The 21,882-nt window shown below is 35.6% G+C and overlaps 1 protein-coding gene across 12 annotated transcripts in view; it reads right to left on the reverse strand.

The window, feature by feature from the left end:
- The window catches only part of LOC113516875 (basement membrane-specific heparan sulfate proteoglycan core protein), a 279,082-nt gene that overhangs the window by 124,051 nt on the left and 133,149 nt on the right, over positions 1-21,882 (reverse strand). Inside the window, exon 1 of one of the 12 annotated variants that reach the window (XM_052896559.1) lies at positions 17,259-17,349. The exons of the other annotated variants lie outside the window; for them this stretch is intronic. The gene's annotated coding sequence lies outside the window, so the exon portion shown is untranslated. Of the gene's footprint in view, positions 1-17,258; positions 17,350-21,882 lie in introns of those variants that run through there. 12 annotated transcript variants of the gene reach the window in all.

Raw genomic sequence — 21,882 nt, forward strand, 5'->3', positions numbered from 1 at the left:
ACGATGGTTTCTAGGGGGGACCACGGGGAGGTCGACCTAACAGGGTATATTGCCAACAATGGGACTGGTAGTTCCCATTACTAACAATCCCTTCCCCCTCCCCCAAAAGTGTTATATTTCATTGGTTTTCCTGCTTCTAAATTGGACGCATACGAAGAAGTAGAAAAAAAAGCTATTACATAATATTATACCCACTTATATTAATTATTATAAAATAAAAAAAATATTTTTAGATTCGTAATTCCTAATGGAGTAGTTATTAATGAAAATTTACAATCAATTATTACGTTTAATTAAAATTTATTCCAAGAATATGTAATTATATAGTTTAAAATTGTTATAAAATTATGTATTGTCGCCTGAAATAATTAACACATAATATTTTAAATAATTATTTACGATATATAAAGATACGATATACAATATAAATTACAATTATATAAAAATATACGATAATATATTATTCATAGTTTGGATACCTATTTCAAGTGCTTAAACGTTTTACTGAGACACTGTTTACTTTATTAAAGGGCAAGTACACGTGTATTACTCTTATAAATTTAAGTTCACCTAAACCATCGCTGAGGACTCGCAGCAATTTAGAATCCGTCAGTTTTCCGCGATTTCATTTAAGTTCATTTTTTCTATTCTAGAAATTTATCATTTGATATTTAAACAAAAAATAATTTACATGCACTGTTAGTAGAGGAAAATTTTAAATTACTGTCATTTAAATTCTCTTCGAAATCTTAAAGTTCTAACAGTAATAATAAATTTATTTGTTAGAATACGAGTATGGTACAACAAAGTGAGAGTAATAAATAAAGTAGCATTCTTCTGTTTCCTGCGTACACATATTTAAAAGCATATAAATTATTATAATCAGTATGGCTACATTATAATTTCCTAATTAATTACTAATTTTTAATTATATAATTTTACATTAAGTGAATATTTAAATAAATGTCAGTATAAAATGTCAAAAATAAAATTGAATAAATATAGATCACAAGAACATTGGTAATATTCTTTTATTATGTAGAAATTCATTAACAGAGTGATTAAATGTTTTCTATAATCCATAAAATGCACGCAGGTACAGTAAACTTGAGATTTCAAAATTTTTATTTCAATTCCCATTAACTAATAACGTATCTTAAATCTTATTATTCTGACGTAAAAAAAAAAAACATAATTATAAGACTATATTCTTTTTTTTTATACAGCTTAGAATGGCAAACAAGCTGACGGTTCACCTGATGGAAAGTAGTAACCGTCGCCTATAGACATGAGCAGTACCATGGACATAGTAAACAGTATATGTTTCGCCCATGATACCCCCCATACGTTGCCATTCCTGAGAACTCAGGTGTTGTTCCTCTGTACCCAGTAAATTCACGCCATATGCCACCCTTCAAACCGAAACCCAGCCATGCCAACACAGTTGTTTCACGGTTGAAACACGAATGGGACAGAGGTACCCAAGCAATCGACTTTTGTTCATAAATATTATATTATATCAAATCATTTGTATTAAAACTAATAATAAATAAACGAAAAAACTTTATTAAAAATTGATAACAAATAAAAAATGTATTAACGAGTCACGCGGAGAACTTTCCCTTAATATCTCATAGTCGTATTACGAGGCCATATTACAAACGGCTCATACACATCAAAACCTATTTAAATGTAGGTAACAACAAAATAACATTTGGATGCTTTCTCGAGACATTGTTGTAAAATAAACCATTCCTTTGTGACGATGTGATGAACGTCAATTGTATGCATATAAATATTTTCTTTCTGTTTATCCATAATGGAATGAATAGAGCCAATTGATAGACTCAGAGGGCGGTCTGGGTTACAGTGTAATAAAAATTAAACATATAAAAAAAGGCCTTCAATCGACGAGATGTTTGTTAGATAACCTATAATAACATATGTATATACCAGAGACTGTACAAAAGTCGCTTGCTTGGGCACCTCTGTGTCGTGTTTCTACAGTAAAGCAGTTGAGTTTGTACGGCTGTGTTTCGGTTTGAAGGGTGGAATATAGCAGTGATTTTTTTTTTATATAACTTAGAATGGCAAACAAGCTGACGGCACACCTGATGGAAAGTGGTAACTGTCGTCTATACACATGAGCATAACATACCATGGACATAACAGAGTATATTGTTTCGTCCAATTTTTGTTGTTTCGAATTTATAGGGTATTTTATTTTATTTTATTTATTCTGAATTAGGCACACCAACAGTATACATATTATACATAAATTAAAAAACATTTCTTATGTAGTATGTTGATATGCATACCTATAGCAAGCGTACACAACATTGACTACAGATTATAAGTATATAAATGTCATAATATAATTAATATAATAAATTAAATTTACAATTACATATTCTTTTCTACAAAATTCAATTAAATCTAAAACAAGACTGGACAATATCATCAAATCTACATGGTCTTCAGTATCTTACCACGAAACACTGCCAACGAGTCATGGCTTACGTCTATATCCGGATTTATACCGCATATATGATTGTAGTTATTGCATATTCTTGCAAGAGGAGCACTCAATCCTAAATTAGTTTTGCACAGTGGCACATAAAATATCTTATTGATGGGATACCTAGGGATACCGTGAGGAACTACATATTTAATTTCACTCAAAAGCCCAGGACAGTCCATATCATGATGCGTAAACCTATGGAGAAATACCAAATCATACAGGCGGCGACGATCGAACAGGGTCCGCATAGTAAAGAATTTAAGACGCTGGTTGTATGGGCATCTATGCGATATGTTTTGTGCAAACCAAGCCAGGTGCCTAGTAAAAGCACGCTGTACACTTTCTATTCGCTGTGAATGACACGAGTAGAATGGACTCCAAACCACACTGCAGTACTCTAGCTGACTTCGGACTAAGGAGTTGTATAAGCTAATTTTAGTTTTTGCTTTAAATCCCCTGGAAGTGCGTTTTAAGAAACCTAACATTTGAGTCGATTTCCGTACCGCAGACTCAATATGGGATGTGAACGTTAATTTACTGTCCATTAGTACACCCAAGTCCCTGACCTCGTTTACTTCTCCTAGCACTTTATCACCAATAATATAGTAGGTCTGAAGGGGTTTTCTCTTTCTGGTGTACTTTATGTGGTTGCACTTGTCGATGTTAAGTGACATGCAATTGCGCTTACACCAACACCCCATCCCGATCAGATCGCTTTGTATTAATGCCATATCATCCAATGATTGCACTACTTTATAAAGCTTTAAATCGTCTGCGAATAATAAGCATTTGCAGTGCTTGATTTCAGTAGTTATGTCATCTATAAATAAAGAGAAGAATATCGGTCCTAGATGGGAGCCCTGTGGTATTCCTGATAGAGCATAATAACTTTCTGACTCATATCCCTTGACAGCTACATTTAAAATCCTATTTTTGAGATATGACTCAAACCAATTTAACAGTCTCCCATGAAATCCGCAATATTCCAACTTCTTCAGCAGAATATCATAGTTAACTCTATCAAAAGCGCTGCTAAAATCAGTGTATATAGCATCGATTTGGTGTCCTTTATCTAGTTCATGGCTTAAATCGTTGGTAAAAGTAACCAAATTAGTCTGAACAGAGCGACCTTTCCTAAATCCGTGCTGGTCAACAGAAATAAAATTGGCAATTTGAGAACTGACAATTGGGCAAACTAAGGATTCAAACAATTTTGAGAAACATGATAATAACGATATAGGCCGATAGTTCATTATATTGTTAGGATCCCCCTTTTTGTAGATGGGTACAATTCTAGCACGTTTCCATTCATCAGGAAATACTCCATCATCTAGACTACGATTAAATATCAGAGTAAGCGGTAGAGAAAGCACAGACCCACAGCGTTTTATAAATAATGGAGGAATGTTATCGGGTCCAGACCCTTTAAATATGTTTAGTTTTTTAATTTTTTTAAAGACATCTTTCACAGCAATCCGAATAGTACCAGTACATTTTCCGAGGTTGTCAGGAAAAGAACGAGAATAATTGGTATTATTAGATGAGATATTTTCATAAACAGACGAAAAATGCCGAGCGAAAAGGTTCACGATTTGGTCCCCGCTATCAGCCACTGAGTCCCGTAGACGCATACAGGATGGTATAGAATTTGAATTCGATCTCTTTTCATTAACATAACGCCAGAACGATTTTGGATCTTTAACTACATTAATTTCAGTGCGGTGTCGATAGTCACTGTAACATTTTCGCAATAACTTATGACAACGATCGCGGAGAAGCTTGTACTCGATCTCATCTCGGGGATTTTTAAATTTCCGATATATAAAACGTTTTCTTTCCTTTTCAGATTGAAGTTTGATAAGTTTCTTAGTAAACCATTGTGGATATTTTTGTTTCTTTGGTGAATATTTAGTGACATGCTTCCCTATTGTATGATTTAAAACGCTGTAAAATACTGAGACCATTTCATTGACATCTTTACAATGTTTAAACTCTTTCTGCCAATCAATCTCTCCCAGTTCCCCAACGATTCCAGTGTAATTTGCTTTAAAAAAGTTAAAAGTATTACGATACCTCGGAACTAACTTGTCCGATTTACCAAATCATATATGTAGCATTAAACACGGATGTTTTGGATCTAGTCTACTCAATACATTATCCGAGATTTCACTCTTTGAACTTTCTATATTTGTAAGGACAAGATCCAAAATCTTGCCTTCATCGTTACAAATGCCATTGACTTGCCGAAGACAATTTATGGAGATAAAATCGGTCAAAGCATACCCCAATGGTGTTTGATAATTCTGGGGGACCAAGTGGGTGTTATCTGAATTAGTGGTCCAACTAACAAAACCAAGATTGAAATCACCTAGGATTATTACATCGTCAACCCGATTCAAGACATCACTAGCACCGTTCAGAAAACTCGAGAGTAAACTAGGGTACAGAGGAATGATACCTGAGTCCTTAGGAATGGCAACATAGACAAAACAGTATACTCTGTTATGTCCATGGTACTGCTCATATCTATAGGCGATGGTTACCACTTTCCATCAGGTGGGCCGTCAGCTTGTTTGCCATTCTAAGTTGCATAAAAAAAACATATTTCGTAGATACCCTATATTGTAAATATTGCATATTTATAGATACTTTATACATTTTGTTTCACAACAAGTGGCTGTGAGAAGGATTGTTAATAATACCGACTACCAGTCCTATTATTAGCAATATATTCTGGAAGTTCGACCTCCACGTGGTCCCCGCTAAAAACCATCATGCTAAATTCCAGGCGTACTCATCACGATAAGCTAACTGACTTGCCTTCATCATTCATTATCACCTATCCCTCACTGGTACCCCGGCAGCGTATACCGTTAACGCAGGCGGAGTTACTATACCACTATAAGGCTAAACCAAGATATGATTCCAAAACTGTTTAATTTAATTCCAATCCTGTTTAAATTTATACAGGACCAATTTGTAATCATATTTTTATAGATAAAAAAATATTATATATCTGTAATGATTTGTTTCATAGAATTGTTTCAAAACCTATATAGTAGTTTAGTTTTTAAATCAAAACAAATTAACTCGATTTTTTATAGTACACAATCTTTAATTATAAATGCATTGAAATGTGCAATCAAGCCCATGGTCCGCCTGGCTCGGACTACGAAAGAAAAAAGAACAAACGAAACAAAAAACGTCCTGAAATTCTCACGGGAACAACAGACAACGGAATCGCGCGGGCGATCCGCGGTTTATATCTATTTTTGTATGAACTTGTTCATACACTACCGTTTTAGGTGCATCCGAGACATGTGGTTTAAGAATTTCCATTCAGTGCTTAAAAATAAAGAAGTAAAAAGTATTTGTGTTAATTGTATAAGCATACTAGCTGTATACGGCGGCTTTACCCACGTGGCTTTAGTAATTCACGTACATTACATATTAATATATAGGATAATTTATATGTATGTATGTATGTATTAAGATATGCTCTATCCGTGTACGCTGACTGAGCACCAGTGAAGAGTGATCGATGAGAATGAAAACAGGCCAGTTAGCCCATCATGACCAATTCACAAGGAATTAATCATGATAGTATCCAGGGGGAACTGCGAGGAGGTCAAACTAGCTGGGTATATTGCTAGCAATGAGATTCTCAGTCTCCATTACTAAGAATCCCTTTCCTACCTACGTGACCAGGCTATGTTTATAAACGAGGATAAAAAGTGGCCATCCTATATAGTACGCGTTTACCAAATTCCAGAGTGATGGGAGAAAAGGGATTGTTAGTAATGGAGACTGAGAATCCTATTGCTAGCAATATACCTAACCAGGTCGACCTCCTTGCGGTTTTCCCTGGAAACTCTCATGGATAATTCCTGATGAATTCATCATGATAGGCTAACTGGCCTGTTTTCATTCTCATCTATCACCCTTCACTTGTGCTTCGCCAGCGTATCCCGTTAGCGCAGGCGTGGTTACCATACCATTTACACGCATAAAAAAAATTCCTGAGTGATTGGTTAAGCCATTAAGGCGCTATAGGATAACAAACAAACACATTTTCACATTTATAATATTAGTGTGTTTATACTACAAAAGCATTATTAATATTCTAATACTGGGGGGAAAGGAATTGTTAGCAATGGAGTTTGACAGCCCCATTGCTAGCAATATGCCCTATCAGGTCAACCTCCACGTGGTTCCCCCTGGAGACCATCGTGAACAATTCTCGTTGAATTCGTCACGATGAGCCAACTAACCTGTTTCATCCTCATCTATCGTCCTTCACTGGTGCCCCGCCGGTGTATACCGATAGTGTGGATGGGGTTACCATTCCATTATCACCTATAAAAAAAAATCCTAATACTTATAAAAATAAGCTTTCATGTTCTAATGGCTGTAACACTATAATATCATCATTATCGTCATATCAGCCGTTATCTGTCTATTATTAAGCATAGACCCCCCCCCTCTCCTCCCCCCATAGACTGCCATAAGGAACACTACAATATATTCTCATGTAAACAAAAATAATTCGCATTCAAGTAAACACTAAGACAACATGCCGTATCAAATCACTGTGTATCGACGGTACACGCGTTGAATTCTAAGCATTCAATGGAAATACTCAATCAAAGTTAGCTTTATGAGCCAAGTCGACCATTGAGTCCAATTTAAAAGAGCACAGCGTGAAAAAAAATTATAAGAAATTGTAAAAATATCTTATATATAAAATTCTCGTGTCGCGGTGTTTGTTACCAAACTCCTCCGAAACGGCTTTACCGATTTTTATGAAATTTTGTGTGCATATTGGGTAGGTCTGAGAATCGAATCGGCCAACATCTATTTTTCATACCCGTCAATGATAAGGGTGACCCTCCCCAAAATATTTTTTTTATTTTTTTGTATATATATATATATATATATATATATATATATCGACATCAATTGTAGCTAAACAAGTTATTTTGGTTTGAAAACTGAACCGTGATATTGATTTTGATATAATTTCTTTGGGACAAATCTATATATATTATCTGAAAGAATATAACAATGCCTATAACATCATATATTCTTTAAGTTAGAAAAAAAATCTTCCAAAATGGTTTCAAAACTGACTGAATTATGAGATAACAAATGAAAAAGGAATCAAACGGATCAGTTGCCAACCCGCCTGCCAAGCGTGGCAACTACTGGCAAAATATTCCTTATGGTACCCTAAAGGAATTTTTTGCCAGTTCAGTGATTATTTCGACAAAACTTGTTGATCTTTTTATTAAATATAAACAGATTAAACAAACATTATTCTTTATTATATCAAAGAGCATGAATATAATCTTGCAAGTGGTTCAAATAGGGTTGTTAACCCGAACTATTGGATACCGTTAGGCACCCGACGCGACGTAGCTTGCGCGCGCGCATACAATGCGCCTCTTTCTAAGTGCAGCGCGCGGTATAAAATAAGCGATGCCGGGTGGATATTTAATACATCCTTGAACAACACAAAGGAGTTTGTTCTCGTAAAATTTAATACTAATATTTATGCTAGCCACGCGATATAGTAAACAGAATGTACGTAAACTAAACAGTCATTAAAAATCATTAATAAAGTAACTCGACGAGTACAAGTGTTAAGTAAATATATGACAAGTCATAAAACACTATAGCCAAATATAGTAAATGATTTTTACAAGTTGTTCGTTTTGCTATTTTTAACTGTTTTTAAAAAGAAGGAATTTCTTTCTCGATTTGTTTGGTTTTTTGTGTGTTTTTGTATTCATAACTCCATTGCTTGTAAAAAGAAATTTGGATTTTTTTTTATGAAAGGATATATTTACAAATTGATCCCATAAAAATTTCATCAAAATAGATTTTGCTACAATGAAAGTTTTTTTTTTGTGAAAGATAATCTAAAATATTGTATGTCTTAACGCAGGTTAAATAATTTCATAAATACTAACACAATTTCAGATATAAACCGATATATATGAATTATTATTATTAATTAAAAAAAAATTAAATATTTGCCTATTTTATAAATTTGTTTTATAATAAATATTGTAATTAATTCATAAATTTATGATCGACTTTTTTTGTCGAACAAAATCTGGAATTGCCTGGTAAATGTTTATTAGAAAATTAGTACTAATGTCATGGTTCCCATTTTCTGAATATTAAAAAAAAAAATAACAAAAACACATTCTTAATATTATGAATTTTTGACAACTAACAGACATACTTAATACACCTTAATGCTTTCCATAATCAATTTAAGAGTATAAATTCGTCTTAGTATACTAAAGCCTACTTCATGAGAATACAGGCCAAAAATAGCAAGTGACAGGACAGTAGCCGGTGGCAGAATGCACGCTCAAAATTGACAGCTTTAAATGGGTTGTATGCATTTACGGACTTGGCTTCCACGATGATATATCCGTGATTCATACTAAGATAGAGCACTTTTATAATTTATTATACAACGACACGATATCGTACGAATTTACCTTCACGATAGAATACAAATTTTATGTTTTTCCACCGTCACGTCGAAATATGCGTATGTCGAATGTTGTATTCACTAAATGACAGTCAACAAACTCTTTCATTCTATTAGGGTTTAATCTGTAAATATAGAAACTGTTGTAATCTAAGAAATATATAATCACTCAAATGTATAGTCGTAGATATTTTTGATTAGTTAGAAAATTTTACTGTGACAGATTTGATGTAACATTGTATTGGAAAATAGATGCTGAATTTAATCATAGTGAATAATTATGAAACTGTCGTTATTGTTGCTATAGTTAGTATTTAATAAAGTTAATGCCTTCCAATAAAATATAAAAATAATATCTATTAAATATAATGTGACAAAGTTGATAGCGCTGTTTCTTTTTTATTGTATTTGAGAAAACTAAATGAAACTAAATGAGAATTTAGTCTGATTGGTGTCCAAGCTATAACAACGTATTTTCCGTAAAAGTATAGTTAAATTGTAAGAATTTTGACAAATTTTCTACGATTAATATTTATATGGGTTAGATAATTTTTAGTCTAGATATTTATTAAAATTCACGCCAATATCTATCCGTTTCAAGTTTCCATAGACAAGAAATTAGTTAAATAACCGGGAAAAGTACCTTTGATAATGTAAATGAACAATGAAAACTTAAATCTTAAGATTATTGTTAAATTTGTATTTGCAATAAAATAATAGGACTATATATTGTTATACCCCTAATTATATAACAAAATAAGTAAAACCTATTCATAATATGTACTAATAAATACAAAAATCTATCAGTTTATTCGAGTGTTTAAGATCGCTAAATCTAAGAGAGCTTTGGTCTATTCGATTCAAAATAGACTTGGCGATGTGTTTGGAAATCTTGCCTTAATTGCTTATCTGTGGAGACTAGGTAAAGTAAGTAAGAGCAAGATTGACGTTACAAAGAGGCGCTATTCTAGGTACGTTGCAAAGTAATGGCGGGAATTTGAATAGATAAATACATATGGAAGAATATGTACCACGGTCATTTTTTATCCGTTACATATAGATAAATTTATATGTATTTACATATATATATATATAAGAATATTATTGTTAACTGTTGCAGTTATAGTGAACGTAACACTTGGCATATTCAAATTTCTTCGAACATATTAGAATGCAACATGGTAGGCGGCGCTGCTAGGACTACCGCTGTCCTTCGGATCAATTTAATTTGTTTTACTTCAAAATATTATTGTTTAAAACTTATTTTAAATTATTAACCATATCTTTAACGAGATATGTGTTATATTATTATTTTTAAATTTTACCAAAATTCTCATCTCCCCTCTTAAGGAGAGGAGATGGCAACTAACCCCCGGCAGAAGCACAGTCGGCCGGGGTTCAGGGCCCCAGGGAGAGAAACCGGCGTACAATGCGGGCAGAATCTAAGAGCACCGCTTTCTGCATCTTTCCCGGGAGTGAGCCGCCCCGGAATCCCAACCGTCTGAGATGTTGTTCCAGACTGGTTGGGATAAGACCGTTCACCGACATAACGATTGGGATGATTTCGGTAGATGTCACCCCCACATTTCGGTCACCTCGTGAGCCAGGTCGAGATATTTTCTCTTCTTCTCGGTTTCGGCTTTCACGAGGTTCTCGTCATGCGGTATGGTGACATCCACCAAAAACACCCTCGAAAGTGCCCGGTCCATCACCACGATATCAGGTTTGTTCGCAAGAACAGTCCTGTCCGTGATGATGGATCGGTCCCAGTAGAGCCTGACGCTGTCGCTTTCGAGGACCGGCTGTGGCTCGTACTTATAGTACGGCAACCTCTCATTCGCGAGGCCGTACTTCAGAGCTAGCTCTTGATGGAGTATTTTGGCTACCTGGTTGTGCCTGTGCAAGTACTCTGTGTTGGCAAGAGCTGAACAACCCGAAAGTACATGTCTGAGTGACTCTCCAGGATGGCGACATGCTCGACAGATGTCCTCAGTGCCATCCTTCAGAATGTGCTTTCGGTAATTGTTCGTCTTAACCACCTGATCCTGTATTGCACAGACAAAACCCTCGGTCTCTCCGAAGAGATCACCGAACTGTAGCCAGTGCACGGAGGTCTTCGTGTTTACGTACGGCCCGTGAAGGGCTTTGAAGAACCTTCCGTGCAACTCCTTCTCTTTCCATACGGCCTCCCGCTGAGAGGTACTCAAAACTTCGGGTTTTCGCCAGTCCTCTTTAGCCAGAGAAAGAGGGGTGAATCCTTTGTCACATTCTATGACCTCTCTATGCAAACCCTCGTCTCTTTTCTCCAGAAAATATGTCCTGAGGCTGTCAATCTCGCGGTTGTGCATGGTCTTAACGCTTAACAAGCCTCGACCACCAGCTTTCCGCGGGATATACAGCCTCATGACTGACGATTTCGGGTGATGCATTCTATGGAGGGTCATAGTTGTGCGGACTTTCCGATCCAGGGCTTCGAGTTCGGTTTGAGACCATCTGAGCACGCCAAAAGTGTAAAGGAGTACGGGTACGACCCAGCCGTTATAAGCTCGGACTTTATTGGCGCCCGACAAAGAACTTTTCAGTACTCTTGTAAGGCGCGCAAAAAATTCCTCGCGGACTGACTGTTTCATATCCGTCTCCTTCACACCGATGTTTTGTGACATGCCCAGATACCGGTATGTTTCAGCCTCGGAGAGGGTTTTAATATTAGAGGGATCTGTGGCGATCCCTTCAGTTTGAGTGACCCGTCCCCTCTGCACATGGAGGACCGCGCACTTGTCTGTTCCGAGCGCCATCCTAATAGAGCTGCTATAATCGTTTACGATATTTAGCAGCTCCGTCAGGCGTTCGACGCTCGGAGCTAGCAGTTTCAAGTCATCCATGTACAGAAGGTGAGACACTCGTGTACCTCCTCTCCGATACTGAAATCCAGTCCCCGAATTCTCCAGTAAAGTACTGAGTGGATTCAGGGACAGGCAAAACCAAAGTGGACTCAAACAATCGCCCTGGAATATTCCTCTCTTTATCTCTATCCGGTCAGCGGTATCCGTCAATCGCTCGCCCTGGATAGTCAGGATCGTCGTCCACTGCCTCATGCATGCCTCCAAGAACACTCGAACTGTACCGTCGATCTTGTACAGCTCGAGTATCCTCCGGAGCCATGAATGGGGCACGGAATCGAACGCCTTTTTATAATCTATCCAGGCGGCGGAGAAATTCCGACGGTTCCGCTTGACCACGTGCCCAGCGACAGCATCAATGAGGAGCAGCTCCTTCGATCCGCGGCTACCGCCCCTGCATCCGTTCTGAGCGCTAGATAGGATCTTATTCTCGTACACATGACGAGAGATCTTAGCGCTCAGAACGGATGTTAACGTCTTATATATTGTCGTAAGACAAGTGATGGGGCGATATTTAGATGGATCCGCGTTATCGTCCGTCTTAGGAGCTAAATGAGTGATCCCGGTTGTAAGGAAGTTCGGGAGCGCCCTGTTTTCGAGGGCACTCTGGAATTGCACGGCTAAGGTCGCATGGCTGGCCGAGAACGCCTTTAACCAGTAGTGCTGCAATCCGTCGATCCCCGGACTTTTCCAGTTCGGAGCCCGACGGATCGCGGCAACCACGTCTTCCTCCGTAATGGCAATGGCGTTCATCGGCGTTATTCGAGCACATGCTTCCTCAACATCGTGCATCCATGCGCCCTCCTCATGTTCCACAGGTTCAGACCACAGCTGTCTCCAGAAGGCGACGAAATTGGCTGTTTCGGGTCTTTGTCCTGTGGGCTGTAGTTTTGGGCGCTCCAAGTTCCTATAAAACTTCCGTTGATCACTCATAAAGAGGCGATTCTGTTGATACCTCTCAACCCTCTCAGAGTACCGTCGGAGTCGCTTCCCCCATGCAGCGATCTTCTGCTTCAGTTCATCTATGCGCTCCGTAAGTTTGTGCCCGAAGTCCGGCTGGAACAGACGTACACCTGTCCCAGCAAAGGCCTCTTTTACGGAGCGCATAATTCTCGGGCGTGTGTTGCCCTCCCTGAAGCAGAGCAGTCTACCAATGAGGACTCTGGCCTGGGCGATCCGTCGTTCAATCCTTCTTTTCCAGGCTGGTTTCATATTATCCCTTTGGATATTACGTCCAGCCCGGGGCATTTTTGCGCCGGTATATCGGCATACTGCCAACGCAGCGCCAAACAGGATTGAACTCGTCTCTCCCAGGTCACCGCTGCCCTCAAGGTACTGAGGCAGCAGTCCATTTGTGGCCTCAATGGCATCCCGCGTCGCCACATTTGGATATATCCGGGGAAGCTTCGGTCTCTCTTCGAGGGGAGTTCTTCGGATCTCTAGAATCGCCTCCTCTAGTATGCTCCTCATATGCTCTATATCCTGGGAAGTTGTTCCGTCCGCATCCGCTTCTGAAAGCGTTTCGGCAACCACCTCTACGCTAGGTAGCACGTCTGAGATGGGTTGCTCTACGGTCGCGGAATTTGCTTCTGGAACAACTTCACTTCGCAATCGTTCGAGTTCGGTCGCGCTAAACATACCAGAGCGCTGTATGTACCGAACTCTGTCGGCTAGGTTCTGTTCCGAGACGGTTAGATCCGGTAAAAGACGCAGAAACTCGCGGTGCATTACTGCCCGGTATCCTGTTCTGCCTGTTTCTGTCCCTGTAGCCCTGAAGAACGCACGCATGAGGTCCTCATTCATGGCTCTTGTCCACCTCATGCGACGTGTACCACCAGTGGCGGGCACCGATTGCTGGGCCATTATTATTATTATTATAGTATTATATACATATATGTAGATATTTTTATAGAGATTGCTAAGCGATAAGGCCGCATTTTGTATCATTTCTCATTGTAATTTACTATATTTATTATTTTTATAAACGATGCAGTAAAGTGTAAATAAATAAAAAACAATAAATATATATACAACAAACATATATTTTTTGTATATATGTAGTAGTCGATGGTTGACAAATACACTTAGACAGAATATAATAAAATTTATTATATGAAACTTCGGGAATACTGGGATCAAACCCAGACTATCGGAGAATAACTCAGTGTATTAAACAGCTAATACCAATGTCATCTTAAAAATATATTTTTTCAGAATAGAAAAGAATAAAAATATTTTTTACCAGAAAAACAATTACAACAGAAAATACGAAAAATATATAAAAAGTGTCTCATATTAGGCAAAAGGAACTGGCTCAGCTGATGCTGCGAGTGTCCCAGTGCAATGTGTACATTTATTGAAGCATAAAATATAAATGTACCTACATAAATATACATATAAGTAAGTAAGTTTCTGAGGGCCATACATCTCTATTTTATAAAACACGTTGGCGGGCCAGAATGAGATGTCGCGGGCTAGAGTCGGCCCGCGGGCTGTAGGTACTTTACACCAACGATCTGTACCAATCATTGTGACCATGATGTAATCTTTTTAACATTAATGTATAAATCATAATAGAAAGAGCCCGTTAAAGTTATTTACTGTCTGGTATTTATATTTCGGCAGAAGTATTAAATAACGATGTATAATAAATAAAAATTAATTTATTTTATTCTCTGACATAATAAATTTCGTGTAATATTAAAATACATATTTTGTTAATATATAAATTAAAATAATAAAATTTAATAAACATTTGTTTTAATTATTCAGAAAATACTTATGTATTCAAATAAGTAAATTATCCATTTTAAACAAAAAAATAAATGATGTATGTATTATTCTATCAATGAAAGTGATTTTGTAATAGAAACTTGCGATTAAAAGTTACAATATTTTTTTATAATTTTGATAAAACAAAGCTAGTTGTAGAAACATCGTTTTATTACTCTTGTTATACTCGTATTCACATATAAAAAAAGTTTTTTTTTTTTAAGCAACATAGAACGGCAAACAAGCTGACGGCCCACCTGATGGAAAGTCATTTCCAGATATTTTGCTTTACAAATTTCGGAGATAGACAGGAATAGTATATTTACACATTTTCCATCATAAATAAAAAACCATGTGGTAGAAAAACCCTATTGCCCTATGGTCCCGGCATAGAATACGCCACCTCTTCCTCTCCCGTAGTTGTCGTAAGAAGCGACTACGAGAACTTCAAGATTGCGGGATGGGCAGCAGCGTTTTTCTTTAAAAATTACCAAAGCCTAACTGTAGTGACTAATCCGCCTACCAAGCGTGGCAGCTACTGGCAAACCCCCCAAAAAAGGGAAACCCGTATTGGGGGCATTTAATGGCGATCAAAATGATGATGATGATGATGAAGCTGATGTTGTAAAAAGCAGTAAAAAATGATTTTAGTCTGTACAAATGATATTGTAACAATATCAAAATTCACACTAAACTCCGATAGCATTTGTATGAAATTGCTGTGATAAAGCACTGTGACAGACGGACGGATGTATGGACAAAGTCGCACCATAAGGGTTCCTTTGTACTATTTTGTAATGCAACCCTATAAACCGTTTTTGTTACCAGGCAAAATTTGATTATTGACACATGTTTCCACGTATTAATATTTGTGTTATACATACCTACATATACATACTAATATAATAATTGTGCCAGTAATTAAGTTTGTTTGTTATATTATAGCTATAGTTATTGAGGGGCAGGGGGGAATAGGTGGCCCGTGCCCACTCCGGAATTGTCTACTGCCCACATCTGAATATGAATGAAAGTTCGCAAAGACATGTCTGAGAATACATACGTGACTTTTTAAATGGCCAGTAGCCCCATGGTAGACCTTTTAAATACCCTAATAGTTATTGCTCCTCAACGACTTGACCAATCACTATGAAATTTGGTATACACGTACTATATGGAATTGGGGCGGATATAGATACTTTTTTATCTCGGTTATGCGGATAAAACCGAAGGTAAAATCTAGTAATTTTATAAATAGTATGGTTATAAAAGTGAAGTATAAAAATTCACGAACTAAAAGATAGAAATTGGCGGTATTAGGTATGTTTACATTCGAAAATGTAGCTCGTATTAAATGAATATTTGAACAATCGGAAATCGAACCCGCACAAGTTATACACACCGACCACAACGACACATGCAATTTCTCAGTTTTATATTAGTTTGTTTTTTTTTCTTTGTTATATTAAAAGATATTAAATAATAATAATTGTTGAAAAGATTTCTTTTACAACAGAGAACAAAATATGACCAAGATTGAACATATAAAATGCACATTACGAAAATAGTCGGAACAATTGTATTAAATGGTCGGCAATATTTATTTATATAATTATGTAGAAAAGTAGAAATTTTACGTGTACAATTAATCATATTTAGATAAATGAAGTATATTAAATTTATTTAGTATTTAAAAACCGGGAACCGGTAAAACAGCTACTTAAGAAATTATAGAAACGTACACACGTCACGGTACTTTGTATGCACTTCTTTTTAATTATATAAAAAAAAATTTTAAAGAAAAATACGTGAAGAACACATTCATAAAATAAATAATATTTATAATTATTACACAACATTAAATGAAAAGAAAATTCGCATAACTTGCCAGTAACCAATCAAATTATATAAAATTTTTTTTGTTAGGTACAAAATAAGAGTATATAAATTAAAATAAAATAAAGTAATACATGGCATATTTAATAGATTTATATAAAATAAACCTACATTTACGTATTCCCATACCATAGACGTATTAAAATATATGCAATGTACAATTCGCTACTTGAATTTTTTAATCTTCACAGAGTTTGAACCCAAATTATTTTTTATCTATAAAATGATTGTGCGAATAATATAAACTTTTAGTTGACGAAATATTTGTAACTGTTACATTACACAATTTAAGTAGGCAGGTAAATAGGTTACCTAAAAATAACACTAGAAATAATAAACTACGTACGTATGTTTGTTTAAATTGGGAGATAGCGTTGAAACATTTTTTTAAAACTTAGCAAACTGCATCACTGATTCTATAAGACGCTGTAAAGTTATTTTAACTAGTTAAAAAGTGAATAAAATTAATACTCAAAAACTATGATTTCGTTACCGATTATTCTTCATTAGAATTCCAATGCACTATTTCGATAGTGTTGCCAATTTTAAAGTTTGACAACTAATCTAACTCAACTGTAACGGATGGGAAGTTTAGAACCGAGATACGTTCATGCACTTAGTACCGGCAGTGTTAAGATCGACTGTGTGGTATAAGTAAACTTACGGCTCGCACGAGATGGGTGTATGTACGTGCGTAGACGCGAGCGTTCGGCGACTGACTGACTATGACGGGAGCATAGTAGAAAGCAAGGCGTTAAACACCATGAATGCAGCCTGCAGCGGTCGCAGGACCTATTGAAGAATATATGTAGCATAAGTTCGGCGAGGACCGAGTCACGACTCCTACGAGCTAGCCAGTGGCTTTTCTCTCCTTAAGATATTTTTTTTCTGTATTTTGATATAATATTGTTATTCATTTATTTTCATTCTCCTTTTTATTTCATATATTATATTTATTGTATTTTTTTTTTTAGTATTTACAGTGCCTTATACAGGTCAGGAATAACCGATAGAGTCCTTATGTATGAGTTCAGAGTGACAGTAATTTCGACCGTAGTTCTTCAAGTTTAAGTGTTTGTCATTGTTGATAATCAAGTTTGAACGACAGAGAGACATAAACCAACTAGCTGTGCTCGCTACTTCGTTTGTTTTATCGCGATAATAATGATTGACAGTGGCAAAAACAATGAATCTATCATCTTATCGATGATAAATACTATTTGCATGCGCATTGAATTAAATGATGGTTAAAAAATCATTAACATACCAATCAGTGAGTTTTCTTGCTGAATATGAATGCTACAAGCTACCGAAATAAGTTACCAGATTTTTTTTCTTTTTACATGACTCGCAAATAAGTTGACCACGACCACCTATTTTAAAGTGGTATCCGTCACTTATAGACACGAACAGCACCAAATATACTGTAATGCCCAAATTATCATCACATACCTTGTCATTCCTGAGAACCCATTATGCCTACGCTATTTCCTATAATTTCACTACTATACCCCACCCTTCACGTCCATCTGTTTATCATAAGGGCTTCTGTTTTGACATGGAACCCTAAAAAATTTTGGAAAACATTAAAAATAAAATAGCTAGGAAGTTTTCGCAATTATTGCCAATAAATCCTGTATGCAGAAATTATTATAAACTTTACTTTTTAACGAATATCAAAAACCAGAAGGATATCGATTCAACTACGTCATTATTGAAATTGTATGTCACGCGATATCTCCGCATATTCTGAATCAATTTTAACTCTTACTTTTATATCGAAAGGATCCTGTTGATCCTATATTCACTAGTAAAGTTCTCAATTCAACAGCATGGTTTCCGATTCTGACGATTTCTTTTTTTAAAGAGCCTACTCTTATGTAGGTTTCATAATAATTTTGTCGTAAATTAATTTAAAATCCAGAGATATTAAAAAATGTATTTGAGAAATGGTAGACAATTCAAAACGTTGCCAAACTTTGGTAGAAACGATTAATAATTTACGACTTTAACATACTCGTATTTGATAATATATATATATATATATATATATATATATATATATATATATATATATATATATATATATATATATATATATATATATACATATCTGTCACACGTCTGATATTGAAAATATACCTCTTTTATTTCAAATATGGACATCGATGTTAAATTATTAGCAGAGAATTTTCTTATGCCTCATATTTTTTTTATGTAAATGTTATTAGACAATGATATTCATATTTAATGCATGTTTCTCGACATCTATATTTTTTAAACAAATTATAATGGCAAACAAACTGATAGCAGTGTTGCTAACTTTTAATGCCAAATTTTATAGAGTTTAATGAATTTTGTATGAACTTACATATATATATATATATATATATATATATATATATATATATATATATATATATATATATATATATATATATATATATATGTATTTTATAAACTTAGTTATGTTAGATTGCTAAGTTTTATTTATACATAACCGATAGGTTAATAGAGAACTCTGTTAAGTAATGGTTACCATTTTTCTTCACGTGAGTACGTTAATTAGATTCTAATTCATTCTAATAATTATAAAAAATAAAAAACAAAAAAACGATAAAGTAGAACAAAAATAATAATGAATAGCTTCAATTCATTAAATATATTATGTTTTATTATATTTTTAAATTAATATATGTTATTGTATTTATAGTTTTATGTCGACCTTATTTATGTTTTAAATTCGGGGATATTCAATTAGTTTCTGAATCAATAAGAACCCTTATTCATAACCGTGGTTGAAGATTATATACAGAATTTAAAACGTGACTAAAGCTAACTGAATTATAACCTATATACTATAATTATTCTTCAAAATACATACATATAATTATTTTTTATTAATAAGTCAGTTTTTTTAATAGAATCAACAGCGCAAATGAAGGTTCGTATGTCAAAGCACCTATATCGGAGTTGACAAAGTTTTTATCCGGGCGTCTCACGGGTGGCCGGTGGTCGCAAACTTGGGACTTTGAAACGACACTGTCCCGGATTAAACGGGCGGTCAACTCACTTTCAAGTGCGAAGTGTAATGAGAGCGGACTAAACCTCGGGGCTTCGTTAAAGACGGGATACTCCGCAAGTAGCATTCCACTTTTCTGATTTAAAGGTTTGTTTTGCAGTGTTCACAGTTACCGTCCAAGTGTGAGTCGGTCTCGTGCATTTGGGTTTCCGTATCGTTACCATCCAATTACCCAGGCAGAAAGGTTATATAATATAAAAATACAAATAATCGATATAGATTATAAAAATGAACGATCTTCTTGATGTTCTTAAGTCGATTGAGTCGAAGAAGTTCTTAAGACGAACGATGTTCTTAAGTCGTCTAAATGTTTGGCGTGTATGTAATGCGATGTCTTGGACACTGCTGAACTAATTTTGATAATTCTTCTTGCATACAATATACCGGGGCGTGCATTGTTTCATTGTTAAATAAATTTAAATATTTTGATTACCGTAATGCTTAAAGTATCAAAAATGTTATCAATTTTTTTTTTTAAATAAATATAACAAAATATCGTTTTGATTTTTTTACTATTTTTCCCCATTAGTAGACACAGTAAAGGGTACACTTATCTATTGTTTTATTAGATTTAAAAAATCAGGCTTTTAAGGGTTAATCCCGTAACAATTTTATACAGATGTCGTAAAGTGGAATTTTAAAATTAATAATAAAATAAAACAAAGAAAGATTTTTAATATTTAGTTACAATTATGATTATATTATAATATTTAAGAATACGTGGTATAAATTTGAAACTAGAAACTTCGAACTTACAACGAGAAGAGCAAAAAATATAATATTGTAACAGATCCTTAGACTATTTCTAAAGTGAAAAAGTGTTGTCCCCCTCTCTCCTACTCGCTGTGCCCAACAGGGTCCATAATTGAAATGTTATCTACTAATTATATTATGGAATGCAATAAGAAATAAATAAGAAATATAAGTGATTCCTCTACAATTGTCATTTTAGACGCGTAAATCTCGTTACGACGCTCGAAAGTCGAGGTAGCGGCTTAACACATTTCCTCAGTAAACGCATTAGCATTGAACTTAGTAGTTGGTGCATACACGTAATTAGGATCACCGGATTCATTCTCACTTTCTACGGATTCATGACTGAAAGTCTCAGAATTGCATATAAAATGCCAATGTTTGTTTTGTATGATTTTTTTAATGGTAGATAATTGTATGGTAACCCCATTTGCGCTATCGGTGTACAATGGCGGGGCACCAGTGATAGATGACTGATGAGGATGAAAGCAGGTCAGTTAGCCCATCCTGACGAATTCAACTAGAATTAGCCACGATGGTTTCCAGGGGGATTCACGTGGAGGTCGACCTGACAGGGTATATTGCTAGTAATGGGGCTATTTGACCCCATTACTAATAATTCCTTTCCCCCAAGTTTTGTATGATTGGTACCGGTGATGCGGTTGTGTCAATATTATTTATAAATATAACTTAAAGAATAGGGAAACTTTGTACAAAAGTCGATTGCTTGGGTACGTCTGTCCCATTCGTGTTTCAACCGTGAAGCAGTTGTATTTGCATGGCTGTGTTTCGGTTTGAAGGGTGGGATATGGCGTAAATTTACTGGGTACAAAGGAATAACACCTAAGTTCTCAGGAATACTAAGGGAATTAAACAGTCGAGAGACGGGCAACAGCGTCTCTCTTAGAATACTACCAAAACCTAACTACAATTGTCAACCTATCTTCCAAGCGTGGCAACTATTGGCAATCCCGCCCCTCCCCCACTCAAGCAGGAAGCCTATGTTCAGCAGTGGACGGTTAATGACTGGTATGATATATGACAATGAAATATGGTACATTTGAAATCAATCAATTAATATATCTTTGGGACCAAATAGGCGACGTGCTGAAGAAGGGCCAAATTAAAAGTACCCGTAACCGGCGAGCGTGTATGAAAAGATTGATGAATGTGGAAGAAGCGAAAGAGGTTTGTTTGAATCGAAGTATTTGGCGTTCCATTGTTTCTGCCTACCCTAATGGGAGACAGGCGTGACAGATATGTATGTATGTACACAAAGCAAATTGCGGATAAAAACTAGTTTAAACATAACTAAATTGTAATCCGACAATGAAATATAATAAGCTAAATAATCATTTCAGACCACTCTATGTGAAGTCCAAGTATTCTAGTTTGAAGAACCACAATTAGTGTGTCTAGCGCCCACATTGGACTCCCGTGTCTTGACTATGGC

Source organism: Galleria mellonella, unplaced genomic scaffold (genome assembly GCF_026898425.1).
Source record: "Galleria mellonella isolate WM207_F2 unplaced genomic scaffold, CSIRO_AGI_GalMel_v1 utg33, whole genome shotgun sequence".
NCBI lineage: Eukaryota > Metazoa > Arthropoda > Insecta > Lepidoptera > Pyralidae > Galleria > Galleria mellonella.